Genomic DNA, 16159 nt, shown 5'->3' on the forward strand with positions numbered 1-16159 from the left:
ATGAACTGCTTTCTGGAAAAGCTTCTACCATCTTGTCCTTGTTAGGTTAATTTTTTGAACCCAAGGGCAAAATTAAATTCATTTATCCTATTAAAAAATCTATTCTCTTTCCCCAGTCATTCTGATCTCTTTTAAACTTTGGATATTACTATCATTTTTTACGCTACTGGGTATTTGCTTCCTTTGGCATCTATTATACTACTCTTTCCTAGTTCTAATTCTAGTCCACCTCCTTTCCAGATCTGAAACCATAACTGAATCAATTCTCTCATAGCCCCTATAAAGGGTATGTACTACATGCTTTCTGTGGCTCAACTCACCACCCTGAAATCTTTCCAAAATAAAATTTCTTTCCCTGATTCCAACTTCCCCATATACATTCTCCTACTGTTAGAATATAAACTGCTGAGAGTAGAGATTGTCTTCACTTTTTTATTTATATACCCCAGTATTTAATGTAGTACTTGCCACATGATGAGTGCTTAATAAATATTTTAATGATTCCAAAATAGGACTCATTTTCCCTCCCAATCTATTCCTTTCTCGAAATTTCCCTGCTTAGGTTATTGACATCATTATCCTTCCAGTCAATCAGTTCTGCATCCTAGGAGTCATCCTTCAGTTTTGCCTGTCTTTCACCCTTTAAACTCAATCAGCCTACTTCTGTACTCTTTTACATTTGTTCCCCTTTTCTCCACTCACACAGGTACTACCTCAGGTCAGGACTTCATTGTCTGTAATCTGGACAATTGCAGTAACTTCTGAGTTGGTATCCTTGCCAGGAGTCTCTCCATTTTCTAATATGTCATTCATTATGCTATTAAAATTATATTTCTTTGGCATAGAACTCATCATGTAACCACCTGCATCCAAAATTTTCAATGGTGCCTTCTTGTCTTAGAAAAAAATATGAACTCCTTGGCCTGGCTACCATAAGGCTCTTACTTTCCTTTACATTCATTTTATATTATGTGCCTGGTGCCTGAAACATAGAAGGCATTGATAAATGTTTGTTAGTTCATTTATTCATCTATTAACTCTCTATTCTAATCATATTGATGCATTAGCTATTCTCAAATATGAGAGTACATCTCCTACCTTTATGCTTTTGTATATCAGCCACATTGTCTGAAATGTTCTCATTCCTGCCATTTGTCTCTCACAGTCCCTAGCTTGCTTGAAGGCATGACTCATATGCCGGAGCTGACGTGAGTCCTTTCCTTATCACCACAGTTGTTACCTCTTTTCTTAATGAAATTATGCTGTATTACCTTGTATAGGAATAGGGACCCCAGAGAGGGGAACCTCTAGTGAGGAAACTGCCTTCTACTGATCCAGATTGTTACTTTTTCTATAACTTATAGTTGTAAAGAGTTTCCTAGAGTACTGAGAAGCAAAATAAACAAAGCCAGTATGTGTCAAAAGCAGGACTTGAATCCATATCCCTCTAGTTTCAATGACAGCTCAATTTTGTTGTTGGATAATAAATATTTGTTGAAATTTCATCTTGTTAGATTCATCTAATGTTCTAACCTATTGAGACCTTTTTAAGCATTGGTTCTGGTAATTAATATATTAGCTTGCATGACGGTACAATCATCCAGTTTGTGAAGAATCTAGAAATGGGATAGATAACTAACATATTGGGTGGCAGCATTCAAAATGATCTTGATAGAAGCACTAGGCTGAATCAAATAAGATGATATTCAGTAGGAATAAATACAAAATCCTACACTTGAGTCCAAAGGCTCAACTTCCTAAGTGCAGGATGAAGGAGTCACATCAGTTTGTCTCAAAAAGATGTGTATTTAGATATACTGCAGACACCACATGAGTCAGCCGTCTAGTGGGGTGACCACAGAAAACTAATGCAATCTTGGACTATATTAATAAAGGAATGACTGAACTTCTAATAAAGATGGTATGGTGAAAAGTCACAGAGGAACTCAGTCCTCCTGCATCTACTTGGGCAAAGATATAAAAAGAGCACTAGGTGAAATAACAATCAAGAGAAAAAGTATACAGAAATGACACAGAGAGAAAGTATAATAGACCACTTACTCTGGTCCAGGACTACACAAAAGGAAGTCAGAAGCCTGAAGACACTAGTAAAGCAATCCCACCAGAACAGTCAGTGAAAACTGGAGTAAATGACCCAGAAACCTGACAGCATGAAACAGTGATGTTCTGGGGAATCTGAAGAATCTATAATCAGAGGCACAAAGTCTATAGTTCATGAGTAGGGAAATTCTAGGACTCTCAGATACCCACAGTGTTCTGATTGATCTGATCAAGGACATAGGAATGATGGGGAAATGAGCCAAGAGTATACTCAGATATGAGATACTCAAGACAACCCTGAAGTCTACAGTGCTTTGTAGAGGGGAAGAGAGATAGTTAGCCAATATTTCTACAACACTTTAAAGCTTCCAAAGCACATTATATTTGTGAAGTCATTTACCCTCAAAACAACTGTGTGAAGTAGATGCTATTTTATCTACATTTTACAGATGAGGAAACTGACACATAAAGAGGTTAAATGACTTAAATCATACAACTAGGGAGTATATGAGGCAGGACTTGAACTTTGGTATCCTTGCTTCTAAATTTTACTGTTCACTGTGCCATCCTGACAAAATACATAGAGTTAGTTAGACTTGGCCCCATGATGAAGAGTAAGGAGTGGTGGAGGAGGGCAGGTTATGACAAAACACTTCACAAGGCACTGAAGAGTGCAGCTCTTTGAAGCCAGATGATCCAGGGGATAAGAAATCCAGAAACACTTTGAGCTTAGGCAAACCAGGGAGGTGGAAGTCAGTGGCAGGAGTCTAAGTACTCCAGGTCAGATCCACACTGGGCCTGACCATCTCATTTAAGTGTGTACAGGGGATGGAGCCCAATCCTGGCACAATGTCCCAAATCAGGAACTGAGTCTGGAAATATGAATAAACAGAAGAAAACATTAAATTCTACAAAAATAATGTATCAGTCAAACGATACATCAAAAGAAGAGAAAAACTCCAAAATAACTACAAACAGAATGGCAGAGAAACAAATAACTTCCCCCAAAAAACTACATAAGTAGCTGGAAAGTAGTAAGCAAGAGGTTAAAGAATGAAATTAAAAGTGAAATATGTCATTTATAGGAAATGCATTTGTAACACCCACACAAAGTTAAAAATTAAAGACTGGGGGAAAATTGGAACGAGAATAAAATGACTTAGAATAGAATGTGGAAAAATTTACCCAAGTAATGAACTCCCTAAAAATTAGAATAGAGCAAACAACATAGAATGACTCCATAAGAAAATAAGTAAATTAGGAGAATTTTTAAAAGTGAACAATGAAGAAAATACAAGGTTTCTACTAATAAAAATACCTGACCTGGAAAGGACCTCAAGGAGATTTAAGACTCATTGATCTCCCTGAAAATTATGACTATACAGAAGATGTGGATATCATATTTCAGGAAAGTAGCTTTTTAGGTTAAAATTTCTGACCCTTAATGACCAAAGAACAATTTTTACATGTTACTTAATAAACCCCAACACTCTTGTGAGGTAGTTAAATAAACAATACTGCCCATTTAAATATGTGGGTAGAATGAGGTATGAGTAAATAATATATTCACATATTAAGCAATGAAAATTATAATAGCCCTTTTCCTAGCTCCAACCCCAAGAGTGTAATAAATTAAACTTCAGCAGTAATGATTTTAAAAGGTTATTATGATTAAACATTTTATCACTAGTTGATTTACACTTGCATATTAGTAGATGCAGGACTTCTCTGTTTCATTGTTTTTTTATGAAGCACCTTATTTTGTAAACATTCTTTGTTTTTCTGCTTTGAGTTCCAAATTCTCTCCCTCCTTAAATCCCTCCTTAACCATTGAGGAGAGCAAGATGATTGCCATCATAAATGTGAAGTCATGCAAAACATTTCTATATTAGCTATATTGGGGGAAAAGCAAGACATAAAGAAGGTAAAAAAGCAATATGCTTCAATCTGCACTCAGTTCATCAATTCCTTCTCTGGAGATAGATAACATTTTTCATCAGGAGTTCTACAGAATTGTCTCACCTGATTATATTGATCAGAGTAGCTGAAGTCCTTCACAGTTGATATTCATTGCAATATTACATTTACTATATACAATGTTCTCCTAGTTCTGCTCCCTTCACTTTGCATTAGTTCATATGTTTTCCCAGGTTTTTCTGAAACCTTCATCATTTCTTATAGAGTAATAGTATTTCATAAAAAATCATATGCCACAACTTGTTCAGACATTTCCCAATTGAGGTTTTTTTAAAGTCCGGTCTCTTCTCCCAAATAATGTCCATTAGTTACAACTACCCATGTAGATTTCTAAGTGTGTATGATTAAGACATTATCATTATTTAGTGAGAACTGAAACTCTGATTGGTATTTTTTAAGCAGAAATAAAAGAACTTAAAAGGGGCTAATCAAGTTATAAAAGTGCTTATTTTCAGGGAAGGTATGCCACGATACCACAAAAAAATAGAAAAGATACTCTATGTTTGAATGTACAAGTATGCAAATGTAATCAGACACTAATTTCTGAAAATACTAAGTTTTATTCATACCCCACTGGTAAATAATAAACTTAATAGAATGAGTGAGTTTCTTTGTAGGTCACTATGTTACACTAATATATAAAAATTCATAAACAAGCAGACATTTACAAATGTTAGATTTGGTCTTACTGGAAATTCTTAACTACATCCTAGTCTATTCTTAAATCAAATATCAAAATGCATTGTCTCCTAGTTAGTATGCATTTCTCTAACAAAGTCATGCTGGTACATCTGCTAGTGCAAGCAGACCAACCCATTCAACTACTGGGCTGCAAAAATACTTTGGTTGGTGTTTCAGGACTTCTTTTATGTAAACCAAGACTGCTCTCAAGGAATAGTTTGGATAATACTCACAGCTGCATTCTAATAGCTACGTGACAAGACACAAAAACCAAATGATGTAGCAATGAACCTGCCTTAGAGGGATCACTACGCACTACACATCTGATTAGTAAATTTTCTTTTTTTATACTGATTAGTAAATGCTCTTTTTTCTTTTCTTTTTTTTGATTCACAAAAACGTTTACTTGATTCTACCAAGGAAATACAAAACATAAGGCTGTAAGGCATAGCTATTTTTAGGCGATGATAGTACAGGTAATCCTTAAAGCCACATAATAGTTTAATATTTATGTACTGTTTATTATGTGCCAAACTATACTAAGAGCTTTATTATCATTACATCATTGGTCCTAACAACAATCCTGCAAGGTAGTTTCTATTATTAGCCCCAAATGACAGAGAAAAAAACTAAGGTAAACGGAGGTTTTACCCAGGGACTTACAGCTACTAAGTGTCTGAGGCCAAATCTGAACTCAGGTCCTCCTGACTCTAAGTCCAGCTCTCTAGCTCCTGTGTGATCTAGCTGCCCAAATAGTATGCATGCTGCCTCATTGTTGCTTTAACTCTGCTGGGTTTTTATTTCAAGTCATATTCTGGATCATTGTCCTTGTCAGCTTCTTCTTTTCCTCCCTCATCATTGATCTCTTTACTTTCTTCATCATAACTATCACCGTCTTCTTCAATAGATTCTCCGCTGAAGTATAATACTAATCTTGGGCTATATGGTCGCATAAAAAGTGACCAGTTTTGTAGAAATGATAACTTCCACATTATTATCCAAGTCTCCACCTCCAAGAACTACAGGAAGAGAAAGAAACTGAAGAAAGAATCATTGGAAACTATCTCTATCACAGTTCAAACTGTGTTCTATCCCTTGCGTTTGTTTCTTCTAGTTTTCAAAGAAACATTTTTTTTCTTTTTTCCAATCTATCTGACTCCCTGTGCACTTCATAATTTCAAAGAATCATCTGGTGGGCAGCGGAGCCAAGATGGCGAAGTAGAAAGATGCACATACACATAGCTCCGAACCCACAAACCACAGAACGGCTAGAGGGGACCAAGCCAGGGCGAATTCTGCACCCAGAGACTACGGAATATTGGAGCGAGGGAGATTTCTGCTCCGGAGAGACCTGCAAACCTCTCACAGGGGGGTCCTTCGCGCCGTGGACTGGGCACCGGGACAGGGAGCAGAGAGCAGCCCTGCCGCAGCCACGACACCATGAGGAAAAGATCCGAGAGGGCTACGGGGACAGGATCTCCAGCGGCCACGCAGGTCCCCCCACCCACAGAGGGACCTGCAAACCTCTCGCAAAAGGTCCGTTGTGCTGCAGACGCAGAGCCCAGCCCAGACCTCCGGCGGCGGCCGCGGCTCCGAGAGGCACAGATCTGAGAAGGCTCCAGAGACGGGATCTTCAGTGGCAGCACAACCTCCCCCACCAACAGGTGACTGACGGGGGTAGGTGAGAGAGTCTCTTTGGTGGGTTGAGAGGGGAGTGGGGTGCCCCCACAGCTCAGGCCCCCCCAGGAGATAGAAGCTGAGAGGCGGCTACAGACAGGGGCTCCCCAAACGGGCGGGAGCCTGGATCCATCGCGGAAGGTCTGTGCATAAACCCCCTGAGGGAACTGAGCCAGAGAGGCGGCCCTGCCCCTGACCTCAGCACCTGAACTTAATTTAACACTGAATAGCAGCCCTGCCCCCGCCAAAAACCCTAAGGCGGGAAGCAGCATTTGAATCTCAGTCCCCAAACGCTGGCTGGGAGGACCAGGAGGCGAGGTGGCTGTGAGGAGAACATTCAGAGGTCAGGTCACTGGTGGCGGAGAATGCCAAGAAAAGGGAAAAGAAATAAAACCATTGAAGGGTACTTTATCGGAGAAAAGACACTTCCTCCCTTCCTTTCTGATGGGGAGGAACAATGCTTGCCATCAGGCAAAGACACAGAAATCGAGGATTCTGTGTCCCAGCCTATCCAGTGGGCTCGGGCCATGGAAGAGCCCAAGAGGAATTTTGAAAATCAAGTTAGAGAGGTGGAGGAAAGACTGGGAAGGGAAATGAGAGGGATGAGAGAGAAGCATGAAAAGCAGATCAGCTCCCTGCTAAAGGAGAACCAAAAAAATCTTGAAGAAATTGGCACCTTGAGAACTAGCCTAACTCAGCTGGCAAGGGAGGTGCAAGAGGCCAATGAGGAGAAGAATGCTGTCAAAAGCAGAATTAACCAAATGGAAAAAGAGATTCAAAAGCTCACTGAAGAAAATAGATCTTTCAAATCTGGAATGGTACGGATGGACGCTAAGGACTTTTTGAGAAAGACAGATATCTCAGAACATACCACGCAGATTCGAAAAATGGAAGATAATGTGAAATATCTTATTGGAAAAACAACTGACCTGGAAAATAGAATCAGGAGAGACAATGTAAAAATTCTGGGACTACCTGAAAACCATGATCAAAAGAAAAGCCTAGACATCATCTTCCATGAAATTATCAAGGAAAACTGCCCTGAGATTCTAGAACCAGAAGGCAAAATAAATATTCAAGGAATCCGCAGAACACCACATGAAAGAGATCCAAAAAGAGAAACTCCTAGGAGCATTGTGGCCAAATTCCAGAATTCCCAGGTGAAAGAGAAAATATTGCAAGCAGCTAGAAAGAAACAATTCAAGTATTGTGGAAATACAATCAGGATAGCACAAGATCTGGCACCCTCTACATTGAGGGATAGAAGGGAATGGAATAGGATATTCCAGAAGTCAAAGGAACTAGGACTGAAGCCAAGAATCACCTACCCAGCAAAACTGAGTATAATACTTCAGGAGAAAAAATGGTCTTTCAATGAAATAGAGGACTTTCAAATTTTCCTGATGAAAAGACCAGAGCTGGAAAGAAAATTTGACTTTCTAACACAAGAATGAAGAGAACCATGAAAAGGTGAACAGCAAAGAGAAGTCATAAGGGACTTACTAAAGTTGAACTGTTTACATTCCTACATGGAAAGACAATATTTGTAACTCTTGAAACATTTCAGTATCTGGGTACTGGGTGGGAGTACACACACACACACATGCACACACACACACATACATAGAGACAGAGTGCACAGAGTGAATTGAAGAGGATGGGATCATATCTTAAAAAAAAAAATGAAATCAAGCAATGAGAGAGAAATATTGGGAGGAGAAAGGGAGAAGTTATATGGGGCAAATTATCTCTCATAAAAGAGGCAAGCAAAAGACTTATTAGTGGTGGGATAAAGAGGGGAGGCAAGAGAAAAACATGAGGTCTACTCTCATCACATTCCACTAAAGGAAAGAATATAATGCACACTCATTTTGATAGGAAAACCTATCTCATAATACAGGAGAGTGGGGGACAGGGGCACAAGCAGGGTGGGGGGGAGGATGGAGGGGAGGGCATGGGGAGGAGAATGCAATACGAGGTCGACACTCATGGGGAGGGAAAGGACCATAAGAAAACAGAAGTAAAGGGGGACAGGATAGGATGGAGGGAAATATAGTTAGTCCTATACAACACAACTAGTATGGAAATCATTTGCAAAACTAAACAGATATGGCCTATATTGAATTGCCTGTCTTCCAAGGGGAAGGGGTGGAGAGGGAGAGAGCTAAAGAAGTTGGAACTCAAAGTGTTAGGACCAAATGTAATGTTCTTACCACTGGGTAACAAGAAATACAGGTTAAGGGGTCAAGAAAGCTATCTGGCCCTACAGGACAAAAGAGAAGACGGAGACAAGGGCAGGGAGGGAGGATAGAGGAGAGAGCAGATAGGTCACAGGGGCAATTAGAAAGCTCGGGTTTGGGGGGGGAGGGGATAAAAGGGGAGAAAATTTGTAACCCAAAATTGTGTGAAAATAAATGTTAAAAGTTAAATAAAAAAAAAAAAGAATTCAAAAAAAAATCATCTGGTTCTGACCACATATCAGTGTCTTTATCAATACTTCATTTGGAAATAGTCACTGGATTCAAAGTAAAATTCCAACATAAAACTCATAGTTTGACCAGGATCTTTCAAGTGCTTCAGAATAGTTTCATCATGTTCCTGAACCTTATCACTGAGCAATTCAGCATTTTAAAAAAATAAAACCAATAAACCCAAAGTCAGGAATTCTTTTAGGGTTTTCTTTTTCTTCATCTTTTTTTTCTCTCTTTCAATCTTAGCTTTCTCTTTTCTTTCCTCTGAAATCTTTTTTATCATTATCTGATTTCCATTCTCATCCTTCTTTTGTAGGTTCACAAGTTTCATGGATGATTCACTTCTCTCATCAAAAAGCGGCTAGTAAAGTACAGTATACTTTCTACAGCATGAACTTGATCATAGTATGTGACTTCTATCTGTGCACGTTTCACCTGATTGGTTTTTTAGGGCATTCATGTATACCTTAATTGCATTAGGCAAGTTTTTCAAGTATCCAGTTGATGTCCCCACTAAACTATGCAATCTTTCTTCCAGAGCTGTCACCTGATGAGTTTTGCTGTTTGCATCACCTTTTCTTTTTCCTCTTCTTTAATGCACTGCATATCTTGTTGGTTAAATTCTGTTTCTTTTTTTTCATTTTTTAAAAAAATATTTATTATTTATTTATTTATAGTTTTCAACATTCACTTTTATAAGATTTTAAGTTCTAATTTTTCCCATCTTCTTCTCCTCCCCCTTCCCAAGACAGCATGCAATCTGATATAGGCTATACATGTACAGTCATCTTAAACATATTTCCACATTAGTCATGTTGTGAAAGAAAAATCAAAGCAAAAGGGGAAAACCATGAAAAATAAAGAACAAAAGGAGAGAGAGAAAAAAATAGTATGCTTCAATCTGCATTCAGATTCCATAGTTCTTTCTCTGGATGTGGATAGCATTTTCCATTATGACTCTTTTGGAATTGTCTTAGATCACTACTTTGCTGAAGAGAGTTAAGTTTATCAAAGTCAGTCATCACACAACGTTGCTCTTACAGTGTACAGTGTTTACCAGGTTCTGCTCACTTCACTCAGTATCATTTCATCCAAGTCTTTCCAGGTTTTTCTGAAATCCACTTGCTCATCATTATTGAACAACAGTATTCCATTACATTCATATACCACAACTTGTTCAGCCATTCCCCAACTGATGGGCATCCTTTAATTTCCAGTTCTTGACCACTACAAAAAGAGATGCTATAAATATTTTTGTGTATTCTCTTTTTAATGATCTCTTTGGAATACAGACCTAGTAGTGGGACTGCTGGATCAAAGGTATCCACAGTTTTATAGCCCTTTGGGCATAGTTCCAAATTGCTCTCCAGAATGGTTAGATCAGTTCCATCGATGCTAATGCATTCATTAGTGTTCCAATTTTTCCACATCTTTTCCAACATTTATTATTTTCCTATTTTTTTCATGTTAAGCAATCTGATGTGATGTGGTACCTCAGAACTGTTTTAATTTTCATCTCTCTAATCAATAGTGATTTAGAACATTTTTTCATATGACTATAGATAGCTTTAATTTCTTCATCTGAAAACTGCTTGTTCATATCCTTTGAGCACTTATGACTTGGGGAATGACTTGTATTCCTATAAATCTGACTCAGTTCTCTATATATTTTAGAGATGAAACCTTTATCTAAAACACTGGTTGTAAAAAATTGTTTCCCAGCTTTTTGCTTCCCTTTTATTTTGGTTGCATTGACTTTGTGCAAAAATTTTTTAATTTAGTGTAATCAAAATTTTCCATTTTGCATTTCATAATGTTCTCTGTCTCTTGTTTGGTCATAAATTCATTCATTCTCCACAAATCTGACAAGTTCTTCCCTGCCCTCCCAGATTGCTTATAGCATCAGCCTTTATATCTAAATCATGAACCCATTTTGTCTTTATTTTGGTATATGGTGTAAGATATTGGTCTATGCCTAGTTTTTGCAATACTATTTTCCAGTTTTACCAGCAGTTTTTGTCAAATAGTAACTTCTTATCCCAGAAGCCAGAGTCTTTGAGTTTGTCAAACAGTTGGTTACTGTAGTCATTGATTACCATGTCATGTGTACCTAACTTATTCCACTGATTCACCACTGTACTTTTTTAGTGAGAACCAAGTAGTTTTGATGATTGCTGCTTTATAATACAGTTTTAGATCTGGTAGAGCTAGGCCACCTTCCCTTGTATTAAGTTCAGTTTCTTTGTTGTCAGCGTCCTCTATGTTTTAGGACCTCTGAATATTTTAGACTTCTGGCTGCTTTGAGGACAAGGCAGTCCAAACTGTGCTGGCCATCCTCTGGGTGGCTACAGACACTGAAGTAGATGGGATGGCAGTGGCTAGAAGGAGCAAAGGAGGGAGAAAAGTAGGAGGAGGAGGCACCCTTAGCAAATAGAGGTAGAAAAGCATTTTCAGGATATTATTAATGGACTGTAAAAATCTATTAAAACTAGAAGACAAAGTAAAAAGAGAAAGAATCTGTAGGTCATCTCATTCAAAAAAATTCCCAAATGAACAATCCCAGAGATTTTGTAACCAAAATCCAGAGGTTGAAGGTCAAAAGGGAAAAAAATTGACAGTCAAAAAGAAAGAGGTCAAGTAACAAGGACAGTCAATACTGCAGAATACTTTGCAGACAAATACTATTATAAGAGAAAGAAAATCTTCTGATACAGCATGCTAAAAGTTTTAAAAAAAGGTTTAGAACAAAGAATAATTCATATTACAAACCTAAGCATAGTCCCACAAGGGGAAAAAAATAGAATTTTAATGGAATAAATGCTTTTTAATCATTCCTGATGAAAAAAACTAAAGCTGAATATAAACTTTGAAATGCAAACCAAAAGTCAAGAGAAACCTAGAAAGGTAAATACAACTGAGAAATTAAAAAGATCTAAATAATGATAAAATGCTTAAATTATAATAAGGGGCAAAAGAAGTGAACCAAAAGAGCTTTCATCTCTTCAAGGGGCAAAAATGATGTTAGATAAAACAGAGGGCCTGAGGTGATTTTGTTCTGTCTTGATATTCTTAAGAGAAGAAAGAAAAGGTAGGGGGAAATGAAAAAAACTAGAGAAGAAATGGAGATGAAGTGGGATGACAGTATTTTTTTCATAATCAGAATGTTCAATAAGAAGACATAAATATAGAGTATGGGATGGGCAGATATCACATGAACCTCATTCTTGTCTGAACTGAATAAAGGAGGGCTGAACATGCAGAATATGGTAGAGAAACTAAGGAGGAAAAAGTAAGGGATTGGGAAATGAGAGAAAGGTATTTAAAAGGAAGGTTAGAAGCAAAACAAATTTCAATCTTGTAGGCTAGATAATAGGAGGATGAAAAGGGGGAATAAGACTAAAAATCAGTGACTGAAATGTGGGCAAAGGAAAGAGAGGAGGGCCCATGTAATGGAAGGAGACGGCTTTAATTATGAATCACTAGTGTTGATCACATTCCTTCTCTTTTACTTCTTCCTTCTTCTTTATAAAGAGAGGAGAAGAAAATAAATAAGGGAGAATGAAAAGGTTATGGTGGCAGAAAATATACAAGTAACTATTATAAGCATTAAAGTGAAAGAAATGAAATCACCCATAAAGCAGAAAATAGCAGAACAGATTATACAGCAGAATTCAACAATGTTATTTAGAAGAAACATAATTGAAACAAGAATTAGTAAAGAGATAAAATGAAGGACTAAAGGATAGTTTATTAAGCTTAAGACAAAGTCGAAGAAGCATGAGTAGCAATCATAATGTCAGATAAGACAATAGTAAGTACAGACAGATTAAAAAAGATAGAGAAACAATAATATTCTTTTTAAATTTTTTTTATTTTTTATTATTATTTTTTAATGTTTAACAATCACTGCCATACCATTGAGATTAATAATATTCTTAAAGGCATTGCAGACAGTTAAATTATATCAATGCTATACATACATATATACCAACAGAATGGAATTTAAGTACTAAAATGAAAATAATCAAATTACAGGAAGAAATAGAGAGCATAATTATGACTTGGGGGTATTTCAATGTGTTTCTTTCAGACTTAGATAAAACCAACAAATTGATATTCAAGAAGAAAAGGTAAGGACCTGAATATAATTGTAGAGAAATTAGATATCATAAATCTTTGATGATTACTGAATTGGAATAGCAGGAGGTGTATCCATGGTACCTATAAAAACTGCCCATATGTTATGATATAAAAACTTCATGAACAAATGTAGGAAAGTATAAATATTAACACATTCTTGCTAACCATAATGCAGTAAAAACTGTAATAAATAAAAAAAACTGAATAAGATATTTAAATTCAAATGGCAAATATATACTTTTGTTCAAAGACTTGTTGGTTAAAAATTTATAGAAACAGCGTATTATTTCAACAAATAATATGACAGCAATGAGACAAAGAAGCAAAATTTGGGATTGAGCCAGAACAAACGAAAGGGGGAATATGTCTCTGAACACTTTCATCATCAAAAAAGAGCAACCAGATCAATGGAAAGGGATGGGAGCTTTAACCTAGAAAAGTAGCATATAAAAAAATTAATTGAACTACCAAAGCAGAAATCCAAAAATTGAAGCATTTAGCATATATGAGTATATGTATATATAAAATTGATTGAAAAATAGATTTAGGAACCATTTTTAAATAAATAGACCTTTAGTTAATCTATTTTTTTTAAAGACAGAGGAAAATCAATTTACCAGTAATTAAATATTTTTAGAAGCTTCATAATAAATGAAGCAAAGAAAATAATTAGAAAATATTTTGCACAATTATATCCTAACTAAACTGATTAATTCAATAAAATGAATGCACATTTATAAAAATATGACATGTAGATCAATAAAAGAAGGAATAGAGAGTGTTAAGTAACCCAATTTCATAAAAAGAAATTTAATAAACCATAAATGAACTCCAAAAGAAAAAAACACAAGGACCAGATGGACATGCGAGTCAATGTTATCAATCATTCTAAGAACAACTAATTCCAATGTTACAAAAGCTGTTTGGAAAAGTAGAAATAAAATGGATCCTATGAAATTTCTTTTGGGGGCTGTTTCCCATGTCTGGAATGTTATCATTCCTCATCTGTACCTACTGGCTCTCCTGGTTTCTTTTAAATCCTGGTTAAAATTCATCTTTTCAGAAAATCTGTCCCAACACCTCTTAATTTTAATGTCTTCTCTCTTTTAATTTCTCCTGTTTATCTGTGTATAGTTTATTTGTACACATTTGTTTGCCTATTATCTCCCTCATTAGATTATAAACTTTTTGAGGGGATTAACTAACTGTCTTTTGCCTCTTTTGGCACACTCCACACTTAGCACAGTGCCTGGCACATTGTAGGCCCTTAATAAATGTTTATCGACAAACTGCTTGACCCTATGATGCAAATAAGGTCTTGATTCCTAAGCCAGAAAGAGGCAAGCATAGAAATAAAATCACAAATCTATACTCCTAATAAATATGAACTCAAAAATATTGAATATAATATTAATGAGGATGATATAACAACATATTATAAAAATTACATACTATGATCCAAGAATGTAAAGTTGGTTTAATGTTAGGAAAAATATAACAAAAACAATATATATCACATGATTAAAGCAATAGATGCAGAAAATCTTTTGATCAAATACAACATTCACTTCTGTTAAAGACATTAAGAAGCATAGAAATAAATAAATCATTCTTTAATGTGGTAAATAATATCAATCTATAATCAAAAGGTAGCATTATATATAAAGAAAAAACACTAGAGGACTTTCTAATAATATCAAAGTTAAAGCAAAACTATCCATTATCACACATCTTATTTGATATTGTGCTAAAAATGTCAGCTATAGATCATTAGAGTACTTAACTAGATTCCTCTTTCCAGATTTTTCAAGTTATTAATAATCATTTTTTTAGTCTAGTAATTCTACAAGTTTTACATCACCTAACTGTACTATTGTCAAGTCCACCTTCTTGTCAAGAGAAATAACATGAGAGAGTTTATCAAAAGCTTTGCTTAAATCTGGAAAACCATTATCCTTTGATTAACTAGTTTAATAACTCTCTCATAAAAGGAAATTAAGTTGGCCTAGAATAGGCTGTTATTGATGAAGCCTTGCCAATTTTTTGTGATAATCACTCCCTTTTCTGAATGTACACTGAATATTTCTTTAATAATACATTCTAAAATTAGGTAAGTGAGAATAATCTCTGAAAGTCATACACTAATGAAAAAGAGAACATATTCCTTTAAAATACCCTAAGGTGAGAAAAAAAATGGTGGCTTTAGTCTGACTTTTATTACAGATGATAAAACCTCTATTGTCCAAGTTTTCATGGTCCCAGAGCTCCTATATCATTGCTTCACTACTCGGTCTTCCACTGAAACATACGAAGGTCTTTGTTTTCTTTCTGCCATGTTGCTGCTATCTGCTTTACGTGTCAATATACAGAAGTCCTGTTTCATAATTTCACTGTTTCTTCTACTACAGAGAAGTATCTCTTACCTCTTAGAGTGAGACTGACAAGAACATACTTTAAGACTAGTCAACACTTTTTCTACTATCTTTAATCTACATGACAAATCTAACTGGCTGGTAAACAAAAAGTATATTCAGACAACTGTGACATTTTTCTACTTTTAGTTGTTCAATTGTATCAGTCATGTTCAACTTTCCATGGACACATTTGGGATCCTTTTTGTAAAGATTAACTAGAGTAGTTAGCCAGTTGTTTTTTCTTGAGGTCATTTTCCAGATGAGGGAATTGTGGCTAAGTAACTTGGCCAGGGTCACGCAGCTGTTAAGTGTCTGAGGTCATATTTGAACTGAAGAAGAGGAGTCTTCCTGATGCCAGGCCCAGCACTCTACCCACTGCACCACCCATCTCAAAGGAACGTCTTCAGCCCTTGATCTCAGTTGAAGTCAGCTGACTGAATTCCATTCACTTCTTTCCTACCTTGACATTTTAATAAGCCTTTGGGAGACAATAGAAACAGAGAGGAGAGGGAGTTAAAGCTGATAATCTTAGCCAACATTCCAACCATCATAGTAAAACTTATTTTTTGAATTTGAATATTGAACTTCCTCATCATTGAAGTACTTACCCCATTCTCCTTTATCTTTCAAAGATTACTGGAAGTGGCTTAGCAATCACATCTACCCATCCTTTTAGTACCTGTCTACCCTTTTCAATACCATATACACGGTATAGGTGCCTCTTCCCCCACCTTCACT

General features: G+C 36.2%; 1 pseudogene; it reads right to left on the reverse strand.

The window, feature by feature from the left end:
- Positions 1–8886: 8886 nt before the first annotated feature.
- LOC140502296 (nucleosome assembly protein 1-like 1 pseudogene) overlaps positions 8887–16159 on the reverse strand; it is a 51427-nt pseudogene continuing 44154 nt past the window's right edge.

The sequence above is a fragment of the Notamacropus eugenii genome, chromosome 4, assembly GCF_028372415.1.
Source record: "Notamacropus eugenii isolate mMacEug1 chromosome 4, mMacEug1.pri_v2, whole genome shotgun sequence".
NCBI lineage: Eukaryota > Metazoa > Chordata > Mammalia > Diprotodontia > Macropodidae > Notamacropus > Notamacropus eugenii.